The sequence below is a fragment of the Micrasema longulum genome, unplaced genomic scaffold, assembly GCF_059751315.1.
Source record: "Micrasema longulum isolate JH-2025_06_02 unplaced genomic scaffold, ASM5975131v1 h1tg001994l, whole genome shotgun sequence".
Classification (NCBI taxonomy): Eukaryota; Metazoa; Arthropoda; class Insecta; order Trichoptera; family Brachycentridae; genus Micrasema; species Micrasema longulum.
In genome coordinates this window covers 33,981-43,014 of record NW_028279164.1, presented here as the reverse complement: position 1 = coordinate 43,014, position 9,034 = coordinate 33,981, and the positions used below count along the sequence as shown (strand labels likewise).

The 9,034-nt window shown below is 30.7% G+C and overlaps 1 long non-coding RNA gene across 4 annotated transcripts; it reads left to right on the top strand.

The window, feature by feature from the left end:
• The first annotated feature begins 1,508 nt into the window (after positions 1 to 1,508).
• On the top strand, positions 1,509 to 8,465 carry LOC148273319 (uncharacterized). Of its 4 annotated transcripts, XR_015824610.1 has the most exons (5): positions 1,509 to 1,672; positions 3,005 to 3,187; positions 4,748 to 4,902; positions 6,768 to 6,897; positions 8,007 to 8,465. It is a non-coding gene; the product is annotated as an uncharacterized LOC148273319 (long non-coding RNA). The 4 variants fall into 4 exon arrangements; XR_015824613.1 differs by lacking the exon at positions 3,005 to 3,187; XR_015824611.1 differs by lacking the exon at positions 6,768 to 6,897.
• Positions 8,466 to 9,034: the final 569 nt, after the last annotated feature.

Genomic DNA, 9,034 nt, shown 5'->3' with positions numbered 1-9,034 from the left:
AAACAATAATTTAACATACAATATTTTTTAAGTACTTTTCTTTTCTTGACTAGTAATACGAGTACAATTATGTTAGTGGAATAAAATTATAACATTCGAAAAATGTTGAATTTTGATATCTAATCTTGCAAGTCCCAGGTCCCGGGTTCAATTCCTGGGAAGATCAACAAAAAATTTCAATAATAAAGGTGATTTTGTACCGCAATATTTCATTGTTCCTGGGCTGACACTTGAAACGCTAGACTGACCGCCTTACCATCAAAATATAACATATGATCGATATATGCTGCAGTCTCTCTATGCACCAGCGAGTATGGTTAGGGAAATGATATTGATTTTATTTATAATTAAAAAAGCGAATTGCCTATGAATGTTGATAAATCGAAAGTTATGGTTTTTCGAAAGAAATAAAAACATGACTAAGTGTGAGATTAGAGTGAACGGAGATATTCTGAATCAGGTAGAAGAATTTGTGTATCTGGGAAGTTTGTTTACTAGAAATAAAAAGACCAAGAAAGATATTGAAAGGAGGGTGAGTGCCGGAAACAGGGTGAACGGTGCACTAAAATCTACTTTGGCAAACAAATGTTTATCGCACAATGGAGTTCTAGTGCCAACTCTAATATGTATAAGCGAAGTATGGAATTGGAAAAATAATGATAAAAGTAGGTTAAATTCTGTCGAAACTTGATCCCTCAGGCAAATGTGAGGTAAAACGATGTATGATAGGTGCACAAATGTCGAAATGCGTGAACCATGTAAGGCTGAGACATTATCGACAGAATCAAGAAAGGGGGATGCGTTGGTTCGGACACGTAGAGCAAATGGACAGCGAAACGGCTAAAAAGATCTACGATGCAAATATTTTGTTAATGCTGTTTATTTTTTATCCCAGCAGCATTTCTTTATTTGAAAACGACGCAACACGGCTTAATTAAATTCAAATCGGGAGTTGCGTACTGAGCGACGTCTATAAAAAAACTAATGGGTCAAAACGTAAAATTACTCATTTAAAAGTAGTTTAGTCGCCTTCTGTTTGATGCTCGTATGCAGTTTCTGGACTATTCCTAATTTTATGTTTGAATCCTATGATGGGAGATGTTTTTTTATTTCGAAACCATCAAATTTTCATATCAAAATCATCATTTTTTCAACCGATTAAAATCATCCCCACATATTGTTTTCTTCCTGTTGGTAATAGTATTTTCGAGTCGGTTTGTAGATAAAAATTCAGTTTTGTTTACTTCTGTTACTTTGAACTTTGACAAGTTTCTTTTGGCATTTTTGGTAATTGTTTTGCAATTTAAACAGTTGTTGATTTAAATTTAAATCATCAAGTTGATTTAAAAAAAAGAGTAGGCAGATACTTAAATGGTAAGTAATGATTGGATATTATATAACCTATTCTAATAATTTTTTTTGTTTAATTGATAAAGTAAGTACTGTTGATGAAAAAATAAAATTAAAACAGAACATAATATTTGAATGAATAACTGTAATAAATTTTGTCTTCAATGTAATATAACTGACATGCAGTCTAAATAATACAACATCTAAATCTTAAGTAATGGTAGTAAAATTAAGTGCATAAACATTGTATTCAAAAATACATTTTACAATTAACACATGATTGCAGTTTCAGTCGCAACCGAGGCATTTTTAAATGTCAAATGTAAGTTAATTGTTTTATGATCTTTTCATAAGTTTTTGTTGAACTGATTGCATCGAGATATTAACACACATAGACATGCCCTGAGCCTTCAAAAACAATGACACTCAACTCATGCCCTAACGCTCAATTATGCCCAATGCGTATTTAGTCGTTCTTCGATCTCCAGCCGGGCCGTACGTTTAGAATTGAAACAGAAATACCTGACTGTGTCATGAAAACGAGTAAAAACATTTTGGATTAACATCGTAAAAGGATTGTTTAACTTTTTATTAGTAAATATTTGTTCATGATTGATTAACAAAACGTGAAACCATAATTATTCAAATATTTGTAAACGTCTGACTCAAGTATAATTGATAAGATTGAGAAAGCGACTCTGAGATGGTTTGGTCACGTAGAACGAATGGACGATAAAACAAGTATATATGACGAAAATAAACGGTAACGTGAGATGAGAATAATCAAGGAACACGTGGCATGATCAAATAAACCAAAATCTTAAGTCTGGTCATATCAAAAGCTGACAAAACCGAAAAGCATGTATGACAAGATGTATGAATGTAGAAAAAGCTAGGAAAATATGCCAGGCTAGACGTGTGTGGCGGTCCACTCTCTCTGCTTACCCCTACGGGGAAATGACGTGATGGTAGTAGTAGTAGTAGTTTGTAAACATCCAAATACGCCTAGCAGCGCAATAGGAAAATATCACATACTACTTTATTTTTTGATTTAGAATAATTAATAATTGTATTTTCAAAATCAATATGGATATTGTGAAGAAATTTTTTCATATATTAATGTTAAAAAGAAATTCAATAAAAATATGTTATTAGAAAAACGCGACGTGTTTGGCCTTGGTTGTTGTGGCGTCAAGATTCATGAAATTGTTCTTTCAAATTTATTTTATTACTTTTCAAATTTATTACCTTGAAAACGTAAAGAAAAGCGTTATATTTCCCCATTGCAAAGTCATCTTAAGTTGCAGGAGTACACTGATAAGATTACGTTTTAAAAATATAATAAACGTGACTTAATGATATTTTCGCAAAACCCAGTGAAAAGAAATAAATGGGTCGAAATAATAAGGAATTAAAGGAAAGAATCAGATTGGGATTCACAAAAAACTAATGTAGATTGTTAAGGTTAAGATACAAACTTTTCTTTTGATAGCGTATGCATGATCATCGAATGCAGCTCTGGTTTATATAAACTTAATTTGTAACTACGACGTTTTCATGTCACTATTATTGAAAATATTTTACTCTATAGGGCGAGTCTCCGTATTAATATGTCGATGCAAAGTAATTTTCAATTATTTATTTGTGTTTTTAGCAGGTGAATTCTTTTTGGAATAAACTTTGCAGAACCATGAAAGACTTACTAGATGTTGTTATTCGCAACAAGGATTTGTTTATTGGAGTCCTTTGTGTGATAGGAACGTGTTACGTAGTGAGAGAAATACTAAAGCTCATCCTGTGTCTTTTCTATCCAGTTCTTCTTCTCTCCCTCTCATTAGTAAGCCTGTTTTAAAATAAAATTATCTTTTTAATTTAACTCAACGTTTTTCTAGTCTTGTTTGTATCTCTTTCATAGAGCACGCTTACGCGGTCTAGCATATGTGTGGCCTATTGCGGTACTTCATAATTTTCATCACTTTATTTTATCAGTAGCCGTCATGGATAAATTATAAAAATATTCCCCCAATTTTTTTACTTTAATGTAACCGTTTCACATAAAACTGTTGCCTAATGAATAAATTCAGAATTCTTTTCTGGGCTTCAAGTATAATAAAATAAAAAACTACTAAACTTTTCCAAGGTTTTCATCACTTTTAACCCTTTGCTCCCTGAAGTTATGAGTGGCCTATTGCGGTACTTCATAATTTTCATCACTTTGTTTTATCAGTAGCCGTCATGGATAAATTATAAAAATAATCCCCCAATTCACTTATTTAATGTAACTGTTTCATTTAAAACTGTTGCCTAATGAATAAATTCAGAATTCTTTTCAGGGCTTCAAGTATAATAAAATATAAAACTACTAAACTTTTCCACGGTTTTCGTCACTTTCAACCTTTTGCTCCCTGAAAATAGTAGAGTTTTTGAACTTTTTCTTTTAAAACAATATTCTTGTTTGTCCAAATGTTTGTAGACAAAAGACCGGGTTTCACCCCTTCGGGTGCAAAAAAAAACAGAAAAATGTATGATCGTTTTTAATCATTCTCTTAAAATTCTTAAAACTCTTTAAATGAAAAAAATAATGTGATGCACGTTTGTACCGCCAGAGAATTGCAATATAAAAAAATGTTTTTTTCCTAATACGATTTATTTCCAAAAATAAATTTAAAACCTTCATTATAACCAAATTAAGAAACATGAAAAAAATTTACTTGCTTTCATAGTTATTTATTTATTTTTTGGAAAAAACAACAGGTTTTACATATATTGTACACATAAAATAAGAATATATTAACAAAAAATGTAAAAACAGTCAACATAAATTTTCCACAGTGGTGTAGCTATTGATTAAGTACATTATTCATATCAAAATAAAAGCAATTTAACAATTAAGAAATGTTGGGCACTAAAAAAGTTGCAAATAAAATAGAAATACATATGAATGATGTAATAACTTATATTTACATATAAGTTATTTATTAAAAAATTATATTATCTTCTCTTAAATGTTTTTCATCTTTGTTGTAATATGTTAATATAAACAGCTCCCCAGGGAGTTGAATCCAGTCCTTGTCTACAAAAATTTGGACAAACTCAAAATATTGTTGATAAATTACCTGGTCCACGAAGAAGTATAGAAATTGAAAAAATAATATTTTCAGGCGTTGCCTAGTATGTGGGTGAAATAATTCAATTAGATGAATCTCACCTGCGTAAATAAAAGTTTCAGCTCTTTAACTTCACCAACATCAACAGATGAAAGAATTGAAGGAATATAGTTATTTTTAGTTAGCCAGGGAGCAAAAAGTTAACACGTTCCTAGATGTTTCCTGGAGTTGTTACGCCACGTCTTTTCAGATCGGACACGGATTGATTAAATGAAAAAATATTTTTTAAGGTTATTGTACCCCAATGGAGGGACCTTTTGTTCAACAATTACATTCCCTACTATTTTGATGCATTTACTAACTTCATAGCTGACGTCACAAATGGTCTGCAAAGAAGATAAAAAGAAGACTTAAGAAAGACTGCGCATGTTCTGAAATTTAAAAGGTATGCACATCACTTTTTTACTATCTTTTGTGATATAAATGTTTGAATAAAAAATTTAAAAATAAATTTTTGTGTGTAAAAATAATATTCTGACGAAATTTAAAACCGCAATTATCTCCACTTACATCATTACTATCTCACTCTTGCTCACACACACATACACCCTCCTTGTTTTGACGGTTTTGATATACCTACTACTACTACTACTACTACTACCATCACGCCATTTCTCCGTAGGGGTAGGCAGAGATAAAAAAACTCTTCTATATAAATGTATCTACAACAAACTACAGTGCACTTTCGCCTATAAAGAGAATTCATGTGTTTGCAAATGAATACGCAAATGATATAGATATATTTAATTTTACACTTTTGAATTTTAAAAGGCAGTGAATTAATTAATTATCTCCAAATTTAAATACTGAAATAATACAATGTTGTTTAAAATTGTATACCATTTAAAAACATATCTGTATTTTTATATTTTTTTCTAACTTCTAATTTTAAGATTTTTTTTATAACCGATGGGAAAAAATGAGCGTCTCTTCTTTCCAATGGAATAAATTTGTATGTACTATATGTAAGATTAGATATTATATTTTTTTATTTTCTTATTTTAAATACTTCATTTAATTTTTTTGTTTCTTTTGTGTAAAATACATGTCTGTTCTTTATATATAAATATATTAAAAACTTGTACAAGCCTACAAGGCGATTAAATAAATAAATAAAATAAAAATAATGGACCGCCACATACGTCTATCCTGGCATATATTCCTAGCTTCTTCCATATTCATACATCTTGTCATACATGCCATTCGGTTCTGTCAGATTTTGACATGACCAGACTTAAGATTTTGGTTTATCTCGTCATGCCACGCCTTCCTTGGTCGTCTTCGTCTCACGTTACCGTTCATTTTCAGCATATATACTTGTTGTCCCATTCTTTTGTCGTCCATTCGTTCTACATGACTAAACCATCTCAGAGACCCTTTCTTAATCTTATCAATTATAAATAATTGACTCAAATTTACACTCTTGCCTGATTTTATCATTTGTAACCCTGCAATACATTGATTTCCCACACATTCGTCGAAAAGCTTGAATTTTAACCGCGTTTACTCGGTTTTTATCCTTCCTCTGCCAATTCCATGTTTCACTTCCATACATAAATGTTGGGACTAAAAATCCGTTGTGCTCTGCCAGTTTAGCTTCGATTAACATATTTTTATTTGCAATGCTTAGAGAAACACGTGCCGATATGTTTATAAATTAAATAAATATTTTCAAATAATAAAATATTAAAGTAAGGTAGTAAACCTATGTCAAAATATAGTTTTCATAATCAACTTCAAATAATTTAATTCGGTCAGAACTTTTGCACACCTCAAAGTCTGATTACCTAAGAATATGAAGAATAAAAATTTTAACATTTCAGGAATTTCATAAGCGCTGATTTTTTTTTTGTTTTTTGTATTTAAAATATTAAAACACGTATTTTTCCAACATAATGCAACAGAGACTCACACAACATTTAAGATAAAAAGTTAAAGAAAGTCTAGGCATTTACAGGACTAAGGAAATTCACTGGCTGGAAAAGTGCCCACTTTACAAACGGTACAACATTCACCATTTTGTCTATGTTTTAACATTATATAAATACCTAAACTTTTATGTTTCCTCCCCTCAAATGTTCTCCGTCCTTATTGTAAAACATGGATTGTTATTCCTTCCCTAGGAAGTAAAATCGAGTCCTCGTTTACCAAAAAATTGACAAACACAAACTATTGGGTTACTTAACTACGTACCTACATACATATACAAATACCTTTTACCAATTTTAATATTCTTTATTACTGTTTTAGAATGGAATCCAACACAGCCTTAATTATAAGTTTTATTACTCTAATTTGCACGTTTCTGGTTGTAAAAAAAATTTACAGAATCCTTTTTTTCGTTTTTGAACACATTTTGGGATTTCTCGCCATTATTGCTGTAAGCATAATCAATAAAGTACTTATTTATAAGCTTAGAATTAATATTAACGAACAACATGTCTTTTTACTTAATAAATTATAACTCAGAGCAATAATGCGTAACCTAGAGAGAAGCCCTATCACTTTGTTTTATAGAACGCAATCGATGTTGGTTTGTTGGTTAGCAACCAATTAGTGGCCATTTTGTTTCATTTGACAACTTAAACACAACGGTTCGATCGGATGCTTTTGTAGCTGTGCTTGGCTTTGTTTGTAAATAACTTAGATATTTACGTTATAATAAATAAAAATTGACTATGGTGAGTTGCAGTATGTTTGCTTGCAGCAGTAGGAGCGTCAACGATGTGAAAAGAGTCGGTTTTCACAGGTAATTGATTCCGAACATTTTTCCATGATTTACATTGATTTTTGGCATTTATTGTCCCGACACGTGTATTATGTTGCTTAAAAACTTTCCTTATATCAATATATTTACTTCAGATACTATTTTTTCTCAATTTATGGGATTAATTTGTAAATTAAAGTATGTTTGCTGTTAATTATGGGCAATATGTCACGGCCGCACTAGGCGGTTGATTAAAATTTTACTCGAAAATAGCAACGTTAACCTTGAAATTGCATCTTAAATGACGTGTCCAAATTTCAGGCCGCTACGACTCGTCATTTCGGAGATGTGACGGACAAACATACAAACTCAACACTGGACTTTGGTTCAATGGAGTTGGGATTTATGTCTCAATAAATAAAACATAAATATATTGTGAATTAAATGAATAAATAAAAAAAATAATAAACACAAACACGTATTTTCAGTTTTATAAAAAAATATAGGCAAATTTTAGAAAAATAGATTGGAATAACCCTGCAATGATAAATACTCAAGTACATATTTAAAAGAAATTACAATGCAAATAATATCCGTTTGGCAATTTTCGAACTGAGCACGGTCCATTGTTTTGCTGCAAACTGTAGCTAACTTAATACCCAATAGTTGTAGAATGGTTTTCGTACGTTTGAGTTCCTCTCTAGGTTACGCATTATTACTCTGAAAATTATTACCATGTATTCATTCTAATAAAATAATTACAATTACTGTATTTTTTTCAGATATTTTATCTCATGTATAAATTGAAATATTGAAATCGACTGTTGCTCAACTGTTTAATGGCGAATCAATAATTATTGTAGAGCATCAATCGACCAATTTAAACATTGTTAGAACTATTAAAATATGAGGTATATTTAAACGAATAAAAAAATACGATTATTGCTACAAGAGAAAATATAACAGAAAACTTTGTATTCGAGAAAATAATAATTATATCCTATTGAAAACTAAAATAACGTATTTCTTCAAAATGTTGGATGGGTAAAAAAATAACCGTCTAGGCTAGTTACCCTTAATATAAATTCGTTTTTATTTTCTTCAGTTATGAATACGACGTTCTCTTTAATGGATATTTTTTTTATTATTATCTAAATCTGCTTTAAAAATAAAACCATTTTCATATTGATTATTAAAACAATTTCAGTTATTTACCTTTCATAATAAAATAATTGAGTAATTTTGACTTTTATTTTTGACTTTTTACGCTCTTTACATAAATATCTGGAATAATATGTAATGTAACAATGTTTGAGTATGTCCAAATGCTTGCAGACTGGCTGGATTTCTTCCCTAGGGAGTTATTCGTATTTAAATTTATACCAACAGAGAGGGAAAACATTTTTGAGAAGGGTATATGGGGCTTATGACCTGTCATTAGCTAGTTTGAGTGGCCACTTTACACACTGTAACATTCACCATTCTCCCCATGTTTGAACATCCACGTTTCCTCAAATCTTCCATCTGTTGACTTTTGTAAAGTAAAAGAGCTGAAACCTTTATCACGTGTGTGAGATTCACCCGGCTGAACCAAATCTCCTACTAGGCAACGCCTGAAGACAATTTTCTAATTTTTATACATCTTTTTTACCAACTATTTAATTCAACTAGGTAGTTAATTTATTGAATATTATATTGCTCCTCTCAGGTACGAATCCTGAATAAAGAGAGTGCAGATAAGTCGTGGTTAGCGCGTTCGCCTACCATTCTCGAAGTTCTGGTTTCAATTCCTAAGAGGGTGGACGTGAAA